This window comes from Staurois parvus, unplaced genomic scaffold (genome assembly GCF_062004578.1).
Source record: "Staurois parvus isolate SC_StPar_1 unplaced genomic scaffold, SC_StPar_1.0 ptg000303l, whole genome shotgun sequence".
In the NCBI taxonomy this organism is placed as follows: Eukaryota; Metazoa; Chordata; class Amphibia; order Anura; family Ranidae; genus Staurois; species Staurois parvus.
In genome coordinates this window covers 15,733,087-15,753,066 of record NW_028318099.1, presented here as the reverse complement: position 1 = coordinate 15,753,066, position 19,980 = coordinate 15,733,087, and the positions used below count along the sequence as shown (strand labels likewise).

Sequence of the window (19,980 nt, the reverse complement as noted above, 5' to 3'; positions counted from 1 at the left end):
ATGGCACAACTGCAAACCTACCAAGACATGGCCATCCACCTAAACTGACAGGCCGGGCAAGGAGAGCATTAATCAGAGAAGCAGCCAAGAGGCCCATGGTAACTCTGGAGGAGCTGCAGAGATCCACAGCTCAGGTTGGAGAATGTCCACAGGACAACTATTAGTCGTGCACTCCACAAATCTGGCCTTTATGGAAAAGTGGCAAGAAGAAATCCATTGTTTAAAGAAAGCCACAAGGAGTCCAATTTGCAGTTTGGAGAAGCCATGTGGGGGACACAGCAAACGTGGAAGAAGGTGCTCTGGTCAGATGAGGCCAAAATTTACTTGAGACTGGGGCGGAGGCTCATCTTCCAGCAGGAGAATGACCTTAAACATACAGATCAAAGCATATTCATGTGTTAGAATGGCCCAGTCAAAGTCCAGACCTAAATCCAATTGAGAATATATGGCAAGATTTGAAAATTGCTGTTCACAGACGCTCTCCATCCAATCTGACAGAGCTTGAGCTATTTTTCAAAGAAGAATGGGCAAACATTTCACTCTCTAGATGTGCAAAGCTGGTAAAGACATTCCCAAAAAGACTTGCAGCTGTAATTGCAGCCAAAGGTGGTTCTACAAAGTATTGACTTGGGGGTGGAATACAAATGCACTACACACTCTTCACATATTTATTTGTAAAAAATGTTGAAAACCATTTATCATTTTCCTTCCACTTCACAATTATGTGCCACTTTGTGTTGGTCTATCACATAAAATCCCAATAAATACATTTACGATTTTGGTTGTAACATGACAAAATGTGGAAAATCTCAAGGGGTATGAATACTTTTTCAAGGCACTGCAGAGGAGCTGTTTCTCAAAATGGCTAGTTTTTAGTTCACATTTCTCCATATCATGATATTAAAAGGAAGCTGAATCCCTTATTGGTAGCATGGCCAACAACCATTTAACTTGTTTTTTTAGTTATGATTGAAACCCTAGACTATTGATGCTATATTAGTGGGGGGTTTTTTTCTCTCCTCATACTATATAGTATGTTCTAATGCTATTAGACAATTACTGGAATACTCACAGTCCTTTTATCTTTTTGTTCACCTTTTCTAAAAACAATTTGGTGCAGTCAAGGGGGGGCCCACTAGGTTAGAAATCATGCATTCTAGAGACACATTACCAGCATTTCAATGTGTTTTTTTTTTTCTGCATCAAAAATGCACAGAAAGTAGGTTATATGGTTGTCAATGTCATAGTTCACATCAGTGCTTGCAGTTCCAGTTGCAGATGCAGAAAAAAAGTAGACTGCATTTTGCCTGCACAGAACTGTGCTGGAACATGGTAAAACTCACCGGAATGCGCCAAAAATGCACTGAAACGATCATGTTCCTATTTAAATTGAAGAAAAAGAGGGAAAAAAATGATCCGGAAAGCATCAAAATCGTAAAGGAACGCGTCAAAAACGTACATGCAGAAACACATCCGAAATGCATCTGGACTGTGTTTCTATAGTGTGAACCGGCCCTAAATGACTCACTGGCAGGCCAACTGCAGCTTTTGCGAAAACTGGCCAAAAAGCATTAACATTGATTGGTTGCATCCTGCATACAAGGTGGACAGACAGCATGTTAAACATAACAGGAATGAATATGAAGCTGCTTATGAACTTGTACTGGTTTTCAGTGTGGAGCGCACCGACGTTTCTCAATTTATAAAGTGTCCTTAACTCTTAAACACCCCCTAACATCAACCCTGCCACTTCCTGAATACTTAACACTACTTTAACCTCCTTGGCGGTATGATTCTTTCCAATTTTTTGTGCTGAAACCGGTACCATTTTTTTGCATGGAAATATGTAGTTTTTTATTGTAGGCTGTAATTTTTAGGAATAACTCACTGAAATCTGTCCGAACAAGAGTCTAGTAAACATCCCGGGTAGGATAAAATTTGAAACACAAAATCATAAATTATAATTTAATAAATAATCATAAAAAATAATATAATAATAAATTTAATTCAATAATATAATCAAACCAAAAACACTGAAATTTGAAATATAGCGCCAAGTTCGCACATCACTGAGCAAAGTCGCAAAATCGTGTTCAGTGTCTGATGACGAATTTCCCCACGAATCATCACTCAATTCTGCAAGTGGTTCTGATTTACTATCGCTGTTCTAAAACCGCTTTTGACGTAAAGGGACGCTTTTTGGATGCCATGGACTTTTCTAAGTTTCCAGGCAGAAAGAACATTCAAAATGCAGGCAGGGCACAGGACAAAGCAGTAGGGACAGAATGTATGTGAAATGCATTGAAAAAGCAATGACAGCAAAAATGACATTTTTTAAAAATTTCAAATTTCCCGCCGGTTCCGGCACCCGTACGTCCCGACATCACAGGGCCCGGAACACGGAAGCCGGATGCTGGCATCGGCCGGAGGAGATGGCCGTGGACGCTGCAGGGGACACATCGCGGGAGCAAAGGACAAGGTAAGTGCTGCAGGGACCCCCTGGGCAACGCCGCATGGTAAGCCCGAGTGTAGCTCGGGGTTACCGCTCTTGGTATAGAAATTTTACCCTGAGCTACACTCGGGAATACCGCTGAGGAGGTTAAGCCCACAAATTATACCCCAGCTCTTGACATTAACACTTGTTCATAACACCTTAATACTTAAACCTAATCCCAAAAGTGAATCCTTAAGGCATATCTAAACTGCAGTGACCTACTAAGTCCTTATGTGTAGTGGCTTCATTCATTTTATTTTTTTATGGTTAAGTACAAGTAAATACCTGTTGATCCTGCCAGAAGCTCAGTGTCCTTGTGACTTCCTTTACACTGACATGAATCTCAGACAAGTACACTCACCGGCCACTTTATTAGGTACACCTGTTCAATTGCTTGGTAATATAAATTGCTAATCACATGGCAGCAACTCAATGCATTTAGGCATCTAGACAAGGTGAAGATGACTCGCTGAAGTTCAAACTGAGCATCAGAATGGGGAAGAAAGGGGATTAAATTGACTTTGAATGTGGCATGGTTGTTAGTTAACTGGCTGGTCTATTATTGAGTATTATTGAGTATTTCAAAAACTGCTGATCTACTGGGATTTTCACGTACAACCATCTCTAGGGTTTACAGAGAATGGTCTGAAAAAGAGAAAATATCCAGTGAGCAGCAGTTGTGTGGATGAAAATGCCTTGTTGATGTCAGAGGAGAATGGGCAGACTGGTAGGGTCAGAATTTGGTGTAATCAACATGAAAGCATGGATCCATCCTGCCTTGTATCGATGGCTCAGGCTGGTGGTGGTGGTGTAATGGTGTGGGGGATATATTCTTGGCACTACCAAGGTGTACCTAATAAAGTGGCCAGTGAGTGTATATTATTATTATTATATAGGATTTATATAGCGCCAACAGTTTGCTCAGCGCTTTACAATATAACGGGAGACAATACAGCAACAATACAGTTCAATACAAGAGGGAAAGGAGGGCCCTGCTCCTTGGAGCTTACAATCTAGGAATCGACTTTCCCAGTTCTCTTTTCTGAACAACAGAATACCTTCTATCTATTTTATAGGAATGAGGGAAGGGGGCTGTTCTGAAGTCCTGACAATGCGGCCCCTCCATATATACAGTGTAGTGAATGAATGTTGTTACCTTAGGACAAAAGGTGTGTTTCTGGCAGGATTATCGAGTGCAAATAAAAGGGGAAAAAAGGAAAACTAATGTAGCCATCACTTCTGTAGGCTATTATACCACATTATTTATTTATTTATTTTGTATGTAGACACATAGACAAAGTTGCAAGGCCTGCATCCCTTCAGATGTGATTTCTCTTTGGGAGTATCACACCAAAAATTACATTTTTGTTGCAGGGGATGCTCAAAATCTAACTTGTATCTTAGTGGAGAATTCTGGGAAAATCAGTGAACCAATCGCACAAGCAGAAAATTACATGTCGGTGGGGGGGGCGTTCTGCACATAGTCTGTGTACAGAAAGCCTGCAGGTTGCCATATTGCATTGTATTTTACAGAAAATTAAAGCGCAGCAGGTTGAAAAGGAAAGGTGATTTTAAATGTCATTCAATTACAATATGACTTGTGTCACAATTGTATATGCTATATTATTTTTTTATTCAGAGTAAAGTGGTGTTACCCTTTAACCAACCCATGCACATACCCGTAAACTAAGCCCATGTTCTGTATATTCATCTTGTCCTGTGCCAAGAGTTTGTGCACCAACTCCTCACAGCTCAGTGCTAATTCAAGGTGCATGAAAAGGTAGAAAATGAACTTTTTTTTGTTGCATTTTGCTTAACGTATATGTGAATCCTCACCTTGTAAAACAATCCATTCGAGTTAAAATAGAAATAAAAAGCATTTGTGTATACATATAAAAAAATATTAGAAACACCTTTAACACATACCCTCTGTTCTCTCCTGCAAGGAGTTCAAGGAAGAGAAACAACAGCACACCGATCTTCCCAGGGAATGGCAGTGCAGGAAGGGAGGGGCATGTCAGCAGAAGGCTGATCCAGCACACTGAATTCCCAGCAGAGCTAGAGAACTGACCGTGCTGTGCTTTCATGCCTAGTGCGGTCCATTTTTATTAGGAAAGCACTGGCAGGAACACCAGGGATTTCACACAATACAAAGAACAGGATACTTTTCCATACAAGTACATAGTACAACAGGACAAATAGGGAATATGAAATGTTGGGTTTACATATTCTTTAATATCTTTACCAGAATATTTCTATATTTTTGGTCTTTTTTTGCCTCTGTGCATTCTTGCAGCTTCTTCAGAGGTGCTGGACGAAGCTACTGTGGTTGCATTGAAGATGGAATGACGTAACACCCCCTATCAGTGATTTATGTCTTCTGCAATGTCTGTCTCACATCAAAGACTTGATTATCCTCTAGGGATTCTTTAGTTACTGGGGAAGCTTTTTTCCCATTCTGGAATTATTGATCAGAAGTTGCGCACAGACGCTGGCAGAGAATAAATGTGGTGAGGTAATTGCAGTGAGGTTACCTGTCAGGAATCCTTGGTAAACATTGCAGGGAAGTGTTAGCCTTGCAGATTTGAGTATTGCTATTACAGAGAGGGGTTGGAAGAAATTGGCATTGCAGACACAGACCAACCATCAAAAAGTGCAGTCGGCAGAGGGGTGGGAGATATAAGTCAGGTGCTCCTCATTTATTAATCCATTCTGCCTATAATTCTGGACAACTTTAGAAGGTTAAATCAGACTTCATCCTGGTTCCCACTGCTGTGACTTGCAACACAGAAAGTCACATGACAAGTTGCAACACATTCATTTCAACGGGTACAGTCTTTAAGAAAAAAAAGTCCCTACTATTCTGTATCTTTGGTGCAACTTGAATGCCATGGACTGCAATGTTAAAATCACAAGGAGTTGTACAGTTGCAAGAAAAAGTATGTGAACCCCATGGGATTACGTGGAGTTTTGCATGAACTCAGGACAATGACCCAAAGCATACAAGTAATTCAACAAAACAATGGCTGCAACAGCACAGAATACGCCTTCTGGAGTGGCCCAGTCAGAGTCCTGAGCTCAACCCGATTGTAATGCTGTGGCATGACCTTAAGAGAGCGATTCACACCAGACATCCCAAGAATATTGCTACACTGAAACAGTTTTGTGAGGAGTGGTCCAAAATTACTCCAGACCGTTGTGCAGGTCTGATCTGCAACTACAGGAAACGTTTGGTTGAGGTTATTGCTGCCAAAGGGTTATTAAGTCCAAAGGTTCATATACTTTTTCCTCCCTGCACTGTGAATGTTTACATGTTATGTGCAATTAAACCATGGCAACATCTAATGTTTGCGTAGTATTATGTTCAGCAGACTGTGTTCTTCTATTGTTGTGACTTAGATGACGTTCAGAAACACATTTTATGCCCAATTCATGCAAAACTCCACGTAATTCCAAGGGGTTCACATACTTTTTCTTGCAACTGTATCTTTGTCTTACCAATGTGACTTTGGCTACAACATGATCTGACGTAAGAGGGATTTTTTAACCCCATAATCCACTCCCAGTCCATTTTCTGCTTGTTATACTCTGTAATGTGTTGAATGGCCAAAGCCAAAGTCACATTGCAGTTGCAACAATTTGTATCAAGTCACACAACTTTGGGGTTGCAGCAGTGTGAACTGAGCCTAACTGTTATACCTGTATGAGGAGCCCAGGATGACCTTCTGCACAGTTCCCATCTGTGCACCCCCAGAGATGGGGTGAAAGGACAATGGAAGGATGTAATGCCTAGGTGCGGGAACAGGTGACTGGAACTCAAGAGTGATGGTATTAGATGAGTAGGAGTACAATCTGCAGAACACCGGGGATCCACAGATCTCCAACACAGGAAGAGTTGGATCAAAGGCCAGGACTGGTGACAGATAACCAAAGCATCAGCAGAATCAGAGTTGGGAACCAGCAAAGTGGCAGCAAGTTACGGAGTCCGTGAGCATAATCTTGATATAAAGTCCACCCTGAAGTCACTTAAAAATATAATCAGTAATTATGGGCAGACTCAGTGCCCATTCACTTATATGTGGATTGAATGCGGTTTGAACCGTGTCCAATCCGCATTACATGTGAAAAAACATTGCTTCCTATGGTGCCTGTTCACAAACACTATATTGCCAAAAGTATTGGGACGCCCCTCCAAATCATTGGATTCAGGTGTTTCAATCACCTCCATGGCCACAGGTTTATAAAATCATGCACCTAGGCATGCAGACTGCTTCTACAGACATTTATAAAATAATGGGTCGCTCTCAGAAGCTCAGTAAATGCAAGCGTGGTACCGTGATAGGTTGCCATCAGTGCAATAAGTCCATCCATGAAATCTCCTTGCTAATAAGTATTCCACAGTCAACTGCTAGTGGTATTATAACAAAGTGGAAGTAACTGGGAACAACAGCAACTCAGCCATGAAGTGGTAGGCAACATAAGATGACAGAGCAGTCTCAGCGCATGCTGAATCGCACAGTGCGCAGAAGTCGCCAACTGTCTGCAGAGTCAACGGCTAAAGACCTCCAAACTTCATGTGGCCTTCAAATTAGCACAAAAACAGTGCATAGAGAGCTTCATGGAATGACTGAGCAGCTGCATCCAAGCCTTACATTACCAAGTGCAATGCAAATCATTGGATGTAGTGGTGTAAAACATGCCGCCACTGGACTCTAGAGCATGAATATATGAATTAATATATATATATATATATATCAGTGCTTAGCTATAAAACACTACTAGTCACACTGACTAGCAGCATTCGGTGATCTGCTGAATCTCCCCAGTGGGAACACTGGCAGCAATAAAAACACAAAAAGGGTTTTAACCATTACCCATTCCATCCAAAACTAAAAGTTTTCTAGAGATACATTTTTTAAAATGTTATTCAGTTGAAGAACAGTGCTTTCAGTGCTTAACTAAGAAACACTACTAGTCACACTCACTAGCAGCATTCGGTGATCTGTCGATTATTGCACGATTGGCCTATTCATGGAAGGACTCTGCCAACATTTCATTGTTGTATACATGTGTACTTATGGGAATGTCAGCTGTCATCAATGTCTATGGCCATCCCTGTGTATGTGTACATATGGGAATGTCAGCTGTCATCAATGTCTAATGCTTTCCCTATAGATGTGTACATATGGGAATGTCAGCTGTCATCAATGTCTATGGCATCTCTATACATCTGTGCATATGGGAATGTGAGTCATCATCAATGTCTATGGCCATCCCTATACATGTGTACATATGGAAATGTCAGCCGTCATCATTGTCTATGGCCATCCCTATACATGTGTACATATGGAAATGTCAGCCATTATCAATGTCTATGGCCATCCCTGTACATGTGTACAGGTGAAACTCAAAAAATTAGAATATCGTGCAAAAGTTCATTTATTTCAGTAATTCAACTTAAAAGGTGAAACCAATATATGAGATAGACTCATTACATGCAAAGCAAGATAGTTCAAGCCGTGATTTGTCATAACTGTGATGATTATGGCTTACGGCTCATGAAAACCCCAAATCCACAATCTCAGAAAATTAGAATATTACATGCAATCAATAAAACAAGGATTGTACATAGAACAATATCGGACTTCTGAAAAGTATAAGCATGCATATGTACTCAGTACTTGGTTTGGGCCTCTTTTGCAGCAATTACTGCCTCAATGCGGCGTGGCATAGAAGCTATCAGCCTGTGGCACTGCTGAGGTGTTATGGAAGATCAGGATGCTTCAATAGTGGCCTTCAGCTCTTCTGCATTGTTCGGTCTCATGTCTCTCATCTTTCTCTTGGTAATGCGCCATAGATTCTCTATGGGGTTCAGGTCAGGCGAGTTTGCTGGCCTATCAAGCACAGTAATCCCACGGTCATTGAACTAGGTTTTGGTGCTTTTGGCAGTGTGGGCAGGTGCCAAATCCTGCTGGAAAATGAAGTCAGCATCCCCATAAAGCTCGTCTGCGGAAGGAAGCATGAAGTGCTCCAAGATCTCCTGGTAGATGGCTGCGTTGACCCTGGACCTAATGAAGCACAGTGGACCAACACCAGCAGATGACATGGCTTCCCAAATCAACAAAGACTGTGGAAACTTCACACTGGACTTCAAGCATCTTGCAGTGTGTGCCTCTCCATTCTTCCTCCATACTCTGGGTCCTTGGTTTCCAAATGAGATGCAAAAGTTGCTCTCATCAGAAAAGAGTATAGACCACTGAGCAACAGACCAGGTCTGTTTTTCTTTAGCCCAGGTAAGACGCTTCTGACGCTGTCTGTTGTTCAGGAGCGGCTTGACAAGAGGAATACAACATTTGAAGCCCATGTCCAGGATTCGTCTGTGTGTGGTGGCTCTTGATGCACTGACTCCAGCCTCAGTCCACTCCTTGTGAAAGTCCCCAACACTTTTGAATGGCCTTTGCCTGACAATCTTCTCCAGGCCGCGGTCATCCCTGCTGCTTGTGCACCTTTTTCTTCCACACTTTTCCCTTCCACATAACTTTGTATTAATGTGCTTTGATACAGCACTTTGGGAACATCCAACTTCTTTTGCAATTACCTTTTGAGGGTTTCCCTCCTCATGAAGGGTGTCAATAATGGTTTTCTGCACAACTGTCAGGTCAGCAGTCTTTCCCATGATTGTGATTCCTACTGAACCAGACTGAGAGACCATTTAAAGGCTCAGGAACCCTTTGCAGGTGTTATGGCTTAATTAGCTTGCACCTTTTCACAATATTCTAATTTTCTGAGATTGTGGATTTGGGGTTTTCATGAGCTGTAAGCCATAATCATCACAATTATGACAAATCACGACGTGAACTATCTTGCTTTGCATGTAATGAGTCTATCTCATATATTAGTTTCACCTTTTAAGTTGCATTACTGAAATAAATGAACTTTTGTACAATATTCAAATTTTTTGAGTTTCACCTGTACATATGGGAATGTCAGCCGTTATCTATGTCTGTGGTCATCTCTATACATGTGTGCATATGGGAATGTGAGCCATCATCAATGTCTATGGCCGTCCCTATACATGTGTACATATGGGAATGTGAGCTGTAATCATTGTCTATGGCCATCCCTATAAATTATGAGAATGTCAGCTATCATCAATGTTTATGGCCATCCATATACAGTCAGGTCCATAAATATTGGGACATCGACACAATTCTAACATTTTTGGCTCTATACACCACCACAATGGATTTGAAATGAAACAAACAAGATGTGCTTTAACTGCAGACTGTCAGCTTTAATTTGAGGGTATTTACATCCAAATCAGGTGAACGGTGTAGGAATTACAACAGTTTGCATATGGGCCTCCCACTTATTAAGGGACCAAAAGTAATGGGACAATTGGCTTCTCAGCTGTTCCATGGCCAGGTGTGTGTTATTCCCTCATTATCCCAATTACAATGAGCAGATAAAAGGTCCAGAGTTCATTTCAAGTGTGCTATTTGCATTTGGAATCTGTTGCTGTTAACTGTCAAGATGAGATCCAAAGAGCTGTCACTATCAGTGAAGCAAGCCATCATTAGGCTGAAAAAACAAAACAAACCCATCAGAGAGATAGCAAAAACATTAGGCGTGGCCAAAACAACTGTTTGGAACATTCTTAAAAAGAAGGAACGCTCCGGTGAGCTCAGCAACACCAAAAGACCCGGAAGACCACGGAAAACAACTGTGGTGGATGACCAAAAAATTCTTTCCCTGGTGAAGAAAACACCCTTCACAACAGTTGGCCAGATCAAGAACACTCTCCAGGAGGTAGGTGTATGTGTGTCAAAGTCAATAATCAAGAGAAGACTTCACCAGAGTGAATACAGAGGGTTCACCACAAGATGGAAACCATTGGTGAGCCTCAAAAACAGGAAGGCCAGATTAGAGTTTGCCAAACGACATCTAAAAAAGCCTTCAAAGTTCTGGAACAACATCCTATGGACAGATGAGACCAAGATCAACGTGTACCAGAGTGATGGGAAGAGAAGAGTATGGAGAAGGAAAGGAACTGCTCATGATCCTAAGCATACCACCTCATCAGTGAAGCATGGTGGTGGTAGTGTCATGGCGTGGGCATGTATGGCTGCCAATGGAACTGGTTCTCTTGTATTTATTGATGATGTGACTGCTGACAAAAGCAGCAGGATGAATTCTGAAGTGTTTCGGGCAATATTATCTGCTCATATTCAGCCAAATGCTTCAGAACTCATTGGACGCCGCTTCACAGTGCAGATGGACAATGACCCAAAGCATACTGCAAAAGCAACCAAAGAGTTTTTTAAGGGAAAGAAGTGGAATGTTATGCAATGGCCAAGTCAATCACCTGACCTGAATCCGATTGAGCATGCATTTCACTTGCTGAAGACAAAACTGAAGGGAAAATGCCCCAAGAACAAGCAGGAACTGAACACAGTTGCAGTAGAGGCCTGGCAGAGCATCACCAGGGTTGAAACCCAGCGTCTGGTGATGTCTATGCGTTCCAGACTTCAGGCTGTAATTGACTGCAAAGGATTTGCAACCGAGTATTAAAAAGTGAAAGTTTGATTTATGATTATTATTCTGTCCCATTACTTTTGGTCCCTTAATAAGTGGGAGGCACATATGAAAACTGTTGTAATTCCTACACCGTTCACCTGATTTGGATGTAAATACCCTCAAATTAAAGCTGACAGTCTGCAGTTAAAGCACATCTTGTTCATTTTATTTCAAATCCATTGTGGTGGTGTATAGAGCCAAAAATGTTAGAATTGTGTCGATGTCCCAATATTTATGGACCTGACTGTACATGTGTGCATATGTGAATGTCAGCTGTCATCATTGTCTATGGCCATCCCTATACATGTGTACATATGGATTTCAGCTGTTGTCTATGCCTATGGCCATCCCTATACATGTGTGCATGTGGGAATGTGAGCCATCATCAATGTCTATGGCCATCCCTACAAATCTGTACATATGGGAATGTGAGCCGTTATCAATGTCTATGGCCATCCTTATACATGTTTACATATGGGAATGCCAGCCATCATCAATGTCTACGGCCATCCCTATACATGTGCACATTTGGGAATGTCAGCTGTCATCAATGTCTAATGCTTTCCCTATAGATGTGTACATATGGAAATGTCAGCCATCATCAATGTCTATGGCCATCGCTATACATGTGTACATATGGGAATGTGAGCTGTTATCAATGTCTATGGCCATCCTTATACATGTTTACATATGGGAATGCCAGCCATCATCAATGTCTACGGCCATCCCTATACATGTGTACATTTGGGAATGTCAGCTGTCATCAATGTCTAATGCTTTCCCTATAGATGTGTACATATGGAAATGTCAGCCATCATCAATGTCTATGGCCATCGCTATACATGTGTACATATGGAAATGTGAGCTGTTATCAATGTCTATGGCCATCCTTACACATGTTTACATATGGGAATGCCAGCCGGTATCTATGTCTGCAGTCATCCCTATACATGTGTGCATATGGGAATGTGAGCCGTCATCAATAGGGAAAAAGGATCCAATTAAAGGATTTCAGTTGTCTTGTTTCTATCAACATCCACAATGCATGCCAATCCAGTCTTCTGTCTTTGGGGGCTGGCCACTGACAGCTGGCACCTAAACACCGAACAACAGCTTTGAAGCAGCCGCACAGAAAAGCCTGAGCCCTCTTCATTCTTGAGGTCTTCATAGTTGGAGTATCTGCAGGCTGTAGAATGATGCCTCCTTCCATAGGGGGCTTTCCTTTGGTTGGTTTCTGTTTTGTGTTTTTCGGAGAAACAACCATTTTAAGTGTAAATTGTCTCATTATGAAGAATAATGAAACACGCTTTAACCGTTCAAGAATGATATTGCAATCAAATCAGACCAAAAAAATCCGATCCAATCAATCCGCAAGCAAAAACACGTCTGCACTGTACAAGGTACAAGCTGCAACTGACCAGACCCTGCTTAGAGCTTCCTTACCCAGGAAGGAGGGGGCAGCTGATGACATCACACTTCAGGTGCTGAGCTAAAAATAACTGGCAATTTTTCCTAAAGTGGCCACGTTCTGATTTGTTAGCTTTATAAATCCAGGCTGTAGGCTCAGTATAGAGCTAATACATCAGGATAGGGTCCTTTAAAAATGTTTTTATTGAAGTGATGGTTATTTTGAATGAGATTTAACACTTACAGTCTCGTAATTCCCCATAAAGATCTGTATTCCTATGATGAATGTAGCCTTATCACATCATATAAAGCCCTCCTGCAGATCAAATCTTTTAATTCATTTCCCACTTATTTTTTTATTGCCGCTAAAGGAAGGGGAGGTGATACAAAAGGTGATAGCTGCGGGGGGATGATCTAGTGGAGGTGATTCAAGTACAGTTCTTAGGAGGAGGTGGGGTAGGCTTCCCTGAATAAGTGAGTTTTCAAAGATCGCCTAAAGGCAGACAGGGTGGGGGCTGACCGGACATACTATGGTAGGGAGTTCCAGAGGATGGGAGAGCCTCTGGAGAAGTCCTGGAGGCGAGCGTGGGAGGAGGTGATGAGGGACCTAGAGAGGAAGATGTCTTGGGAGGAGTGGGCGATTTGGGCGGTATCTGTGGATGAGGTTGGCGATGTGGCTAGGGGCAGTGTTGTAAGTTGTGGTTAGTATTCTGAATTTTATATGTTTGATTAGTGGAAGCCAATGAAGGGATTGGCAATGAGGGGCAGCAGTCACTGATCGGTTGGTAAGGTGTATGAGTCTAGCAGCAGCATTCATAATAGACTGAAGGGGGGATGACCTGTGTAATGGTAGACCAGTGGGGAGGGAGTTGCAGTAATCAAGGCGTGATAAAACCAAGGCGTGGATAAATTGTTTTGTGGTGTCATTGGTCAGAAAGTGGTGGATTTTGGAAATGTTCCGGAGGTTGAGGCGGCAGGATTTAGCCAGTGATTGGATGTGGCGCCCAAAGGAGAGATCAGAGTCTAGGATTACGCCTAGCACCCTGGCATGAGGGGAAGGACCAATGGTTGTGCTATTGATCTTAATGGTAAAGTCATGACTGAGGGATCGGGGGGGAGGAAATATTACAAGCTCGGTTTTGGAAAGATTGAATTGAAGGTAGTGGTGTGACATCCATTCTGATATGTCGCTTAGTAGATTTGTGATACGCGAGGAGATTGAGGGGGTGAGCTGGGGAGTGGAGAGATAGATCAGGGTGTCATCAGCAGCCCTCAAATTAAACCTGAGAGTGTGCACTTTCAGCCCATATCCAGTATATAACTATAGCTTGAATATGTTTTGGTAAATACCTGAAAAAAACTAAAATTGTGCTTGTGTCCAAATATATATGGACCTAACTGTATGTTTTTTTTTAATTTAATAATTTGTCTTACATCTTGAAAGTGCTCAGAGTAAGAGAGGAAGAGGAGAGCCAAAAAAGCAGAATCCAAGGATCGGAGAAGACCAGTCACCATGAACAGCTCCAAGGCCAAAACACCACTGGAAGCTCTGGGGATTAGCACTAAGCAGCTTCACTGGTAGGAGGTAAAGCCTAATCTACTAACAATGTCTTTACTAAAAGTTACCAACCAGTATCTGCTGATACTCCACTTACAATTTAGTTCATTCTCCAGTATAGTTGGACACAGGACATCCTCCATTCTATCAATGCTCTAGGCCACCCTTTGGCTCACTCTGCAAACACTACAGTTGTCAGGGCTATCAATAGAGGGGGAACAGGCAGTTCTTCCAATAGATCAGCAGGGGGGCCAACAGAGGCTGACTATGATGGAAGGGGGTCCAGTGCAAGTGTCCCTAGAATTTTTTTTTAAATGTTGGAAACTATGCACACATGCACAAGGGACAAGGGGGGCATGCAAACTCCATGTAGATAGCAGGACAGATTGTGAATAGAGATCCCAGTCCTGCAATGCAGACATTCTAATCACTAAATAGTAGCCTGCTTGGTGCCAATTTCAGGGGTGGACATATTTGCTCATACAGGCGCCATGAGGCATTTATGCAAAAGCATACAAGTCTGCACATTATCGCATGGCCAGCTAAGCAGCCAAGTACATGCATGTGCACTTTTGCCCCATGTTACTGAAATAATCAATCTGCTGGTATGATCTTCCTGATACAAACCTGTGAGCAGCTGTCCGTGTCATATATTTTAGAGATGCAGTTCTAATTCTAAGTCGCAGAAGGGGAAATTCATGAATCGAACTGCAATCTCCTAATAAATATGCCAGACAAAATTTTGAGGTAATGTCTTTTGATCTTTTATTTGAGATTACATGTAGGAGAGACCAACTTGAAGGAAATAATCTCATCATTGTATGGAAATATTTCAAAAACCATGTTTCTGTATATAGTTTTTAATTATAGATTAACATGGGGGCAATCATGCTTGCTTATTACATATGCAGTCTTTGCTCCCTGTTAAAATCCCATTGACAGAAAAACAGTAACCAAGGCACATCTGTAATAATCTGAATTTCTATTTTAAATTGATCATTCCACCTTACATCACAGGGAGTGTGTATTTTTCCTTATTTACTTGTATTCTCTCCTTGTAAGGCTGTTCCGTCTCATGCCGGGACTCAATGCTGACAATAAAAATTTGGCTATAGAACGAAGGTTCTGATAGACGTACGTGAAAAAAAAAGAAATGATAACTGACAGGTCAGCCTCCATGGGGGCCGTACAGTCTGATGCTGAGCTGACATTTTTACACTAGCAGGGAAGAGAAACAAATGAATAACAGAAAAATACGTAACTATCCCTAACCGGCAAGTGTTGCCCAGAAATGAACATGAAATAAAACTGAGCTCACATAAGTCTAAGGGCCTATTGCATGTGTTATCATGCTTTTTTCTGCATTTTCTAGTGAAAGCAAAATGCAGGAATGTAAAAAAAAATATTTTCTGTAGTCTGGCCCAGTAACCCGTTTCAAAGCTATTCAGATGAAAAAATAATGCAACACGCATCAGCACATGACAACACACATCAAAACTGGGCAAAAATAACACGTGTTCAGGCGGGAAATCGTAATCATTGGTTAAAGGTATTCATACCCTCATGGCAATTTTTTTTAGCTGGAATTTGGTGGAACTCTGTTCCACCTCCTCTGGCTCAGTCCCTCTACTCCCTGCTCACCACTATCACTTGGAGTCCTGCATCTCTCTGTTTGCAAGTCACAGCTTGTCTCCTATCTGATCCCACTGATCTAATCTCTTGAGTGGCTCCCACTGAGTGCAGAATGGGGACAAGGGAAATACAGGTGCCTGTGTGCAGTGTGGATGCGGACACCATCACTGGATGATCTCCCTGCAAATGAGAGAGGCAGAGACACCTATAGTGTGTGGGGAGGTAGTAGAGAAGAAGAGGGTTGAAAATGAGATGTGGATGCAGAGGTAAGCAGCTGTGGAAGAAGGCTGAACTCTCCACTCTGTATGCAGCACACCTCTGAACTCTGCACTATGTATGTAGTGCACCACCGAACTCTGCACTCTCTACATAATGCACTCCTGGTATTTAACGCCCCATTAAGACCATCGAACCATACCCACTATTTGATGCGGTTTGGTGTGTGTGTGTGTGGTTTGGGGGGTCGTGGCTGAGTTCCTGCACCTATTTCTGAAAAAAAAATATACCCTAAATATTTAATTTTAATCAGATTGCGGGCCATCTATCTCACATCTGTGGTCAACAGTTTATTATATTATACATTTAATAAGTCACTGTTTAGTTATAAGTAAATTAAAAGCATTACACACAAGCAAACTCTGGTTTACAAGCACCACAATAGGGTGATCTGGATTGAGTCTCAGTCCATCTTGCTGTTTCTCCTGCTTAGCTCCTTCATATCATCATTACTGGAAAGCAAACCAATTGTACTACAGGTTTAAAAGCAACATAAACAAGCAACACAGGCCAGCTGATTGCTGAATCAAGCTGCATTACTGTCCCAGCATGGGTCCACCCCAGGACAACAGACTAATGATCTGCTCCAACCAGAGTTCATTGTTCTTGCTTACCAGCTGCAAGATTAAACTGAGAGATGAACACAACAAATTGTCTGCTAATATTTACAGTTGCTCATATAAGCCATGTGTTCAAGCACATTAAGGGCCTTGATTGGATCTGGCGTGTGTCCTTTCATCTTGTTTTGTGAAGGCTTTCATCTGGTTTTGGTCAGTGAAATATTCTTTAGTCATCTCACACACACAGATATTGGCAGTTCTTAGAAGTGTGATAGATCTGGCTGCAGTTTGTGCACCAAATGCCAAAACTTATGTTCACAAAAACAACACAGTTACGAGTGGGGGGAATAAATATGCATACGTTAACTTTTTTTTTCTTCAAACGTTGACCTGGTTGTTGAGTAGTGCCATTGATATATTACCTACAGCCCATAACTGGCTGTTTTTTTTCCCAGAATGGTGTTGCATTAGGTAATGTACTTGGTTTTTATTTTAATTTTATCTGGAAGTAAGTGTCAATGAAACTCATATGTGAATAAATAGCAGGGCAGTTGCTTGGCACAAACAGATGCAATTTACTGATGTGAACTGTTGGAAAACAAAAGTTGGGATAACGCTGGACCCAGACACCAAGACAGCCATTTTCAACCAGGGTTCCTCCAAAAGTTGCTAGACATTCTTTGAGCTATGGATGATAAAACTTCCATTTTATGGTTTCAGCATAGTTACGGGGCCAATAACACAAAGCCAGTTGCATGACACCAATAACCTGTGGGGGCATTCTTTCCTGATCACCAGCAAGAAAACTATGGGAAGAGAAACGATGCAGGGGGAGTTGAGAGGAATTAAGAAACCCAATCCTCTCTCACTTGTTTGTTGGTCTGTACAGATAAAAGTTAGGCAGGTCATAGATGATGCAATTTTCTTTCCTGCAAAAGAAAATTGCTCGGTCCCCCCATAAACACTGTTAGTGTTAGCTATAGCTGCTGACAATAATGCAGATTGTACCCAAGTCAATCAATGGAGTGACTTGGGTACAATCAGCCTGCCCATAGGTGGATCGAATTCCGGCCAGTCTCTGCTGAACCGGCCGAGATACGAACCATCTATGGCCGGCCTATGTTCTGCATACTACTAAAACCTTATGCTGCTTCCAATCACTCATTCTAATATTGCTTTTGCTGAAATATTCATTTTGGTGTGCCTGGGGCAGCATTGGATCTTAATACGTTCCTGAATGGTGTCTGTGTTGGTAAATTTTCAAACAGAACACTTTTTATTCAGTATTGCACCCCCTAAATATAGAGCTGCACTGCTCTGACTCCCTATTGTTTCAAAGTTGAAAAAAGATTGCTTAAATGCATCCTTAGTCTGTATTTAAATATTAGCTGGTGTGTAAAACCACAATCATGTCACGTTGCTATATAATTTGACCCTGGAACCGTTGAGTAAGTGTATTTTCCAGAAGTAGCTTGTCTCCTGTGACTGGGGCTCCTCACCAAAGATTTATCCAAGCTGCTCTGTCTCTGGGCTGATGGAACCTTTAATGGAAACTCTGGGATGTATGCTTATTGGAATGTATGTGTGTCCCATGGAAAGTTCCTATATTCATTTTGCTACGTTAGCTAATGCAAAGGGAATATGCTCTGATAGCCCTGCACACAGTGATGGAAGCTGAGTAAGTAAACCCATTTAAGTAAATTATGTAAATTTTTACAGATGCCCATGAACTCTTCAGGGCTTTTAATAGAGCTGGTGGTGTGGTTATATAAACGTTCTCACTCTGCTTATTTTTCAGAGAGACACTGAGTCTGCAATCTGTTCTGAGAGCTGATCGCTGTACAAATGATCAAACGATGCCCAGTGAAAGAATGCTTCCCCTCTTATTTCTGTAGAACTGCATTTTCATACTTAATTTGGTAAAGAGGTGTGAAGACCATGTATTGTGTGACCTTGTTACAAATTTTCCTTTCTTTCCTATATTAAAAGGTTATGCACCACAACATCTTTAGTTTTTTTTGGTAGATATCACCAAGTTAGGTCACACTCAGAAATGAATGTATATCTCTGGTGGTGATAGCTTTAGATTTGAGTTTCCTATTGAACCCAAATCCCACAGCTATTATGAGGACACCTCTATTTTACTGCTGGAAAAGTGAGACACACAGCATAAAGGGTGGAACCAGGAGCTCCAACAGGAAATTCTCACCTGTAGAGATCCAAAAGTAGTGTTAAACCCTTAGTCTTTTTTAGTTTTATACATTGGGAAACCTGGCCAAATCTGGTAATTTAATTTGTCCATCTGGCGAACTGCGAACAGCTCAGGTTTGGGCTAAGCTCATGGTTGACATGAACCATAAAGCTCATCCCTACCTACAGCCATCTTCTTCCTTTGACAACCACTGATGCAGAGTGCACAAACAGCTAAAGAGGTTGCACGTTAACCTAACTATACATCTTTAAAAAGGAATTGATTCCATCATCCATGCAGGGATTTGTGGCTGCTAAATACCCAAGCACTGACTGCATTTGTTTGGATGGTGCCATTGTTCAGCCAACAATGTTCCACCAACAGTTTGAATTTGGAATGATTCAGCAGGAGCAGTGTATGGCTACATTTACTGTGCCCTCATTTTGGTAAATCCTCTACTCTGCATATCTGTTTATGTACAGTAGAGGAAGCCTATTGAAAATGAGCAGGCAACTTTTTTGTTCAAAAGAACTAGGACCCATAGGGAAACAGGAGTCTCAATAGGTTAGAAGTCAACACACAGGGTTCCCAGAATGCAAGGAAGCCACTTCTTACAAAACCTTGGGGAGCCTACCTTCATATAACATATTACAATCTGTGTATATGGGGCCTGTAGCCCCCTTACCAAACTTGGACCACAGAGTGTGGTGGATGATAACCAAATCACTTCCTGCTGCCTAGAATCAAGAATTAATCATAGCAACAAAATGCTTTTGTTTTCTCTACAAATAGTAATACGAGTAAAGTATGCAGTCCTACATGATTCAGTATGATGTGAACTTATGAGAAAAGCTTGTCAAACCTTAGGAATTTTCTGGATGATTCACTAAAAAAAGTGATCTAATTTTCATTTCAGCCATATTAACAAACAGCACACCAAACTTTTACATTGTCATTGCTTTGTTGGACAAACAGTTTAAACAATTAAGGTTATTGCTGGGAAATATTATTTAACTAGTGCTTTGCTTCCATATATATCACTCTATACATTTAACAACATGTCAACTTTTGTTCCATCTATCCATAGTGCTGGGGAACAATTATGTGGACCTCAGAAAAGTTGAGAAGAACAAAAACATTTGAATCACAAGATATCAAACACATTAAATAAAATATATACAGTATAATTCATGTGATAATAGTTCAATCAGTAAACATGAATAAATCCCAAAAGAAAAAGTGAAAACAAAGAATTACAGTAATCTTCACATCCAATCCACTTTGA

The 19,980-nt window shown here is 41.4% G+C and overlaps 1 long non-coding RNA gene across 1 annotated transcript; it reads left to right on the top strand.

Annotated features, from left to right (window-relative positions):
* The first annotated feature begins 13,928 nt into the window (after positions 1 to 13,928).
* LOC149457818 (uncharacterized) lies at positions 13,929 to 18,507 on the top strand. Its single transcript, XR_016313559.1, has 2 exons — positions 13,929 to 14,063; positions 18,303 to 18,507. It is a non-coding gene; the product is annotated as an uncharacterized LOC149457818 (long non-coding RNA).
* The last annotated feature ends 1,473 nt before the right edge of the window (positions 18,508 to 19,980 follow it).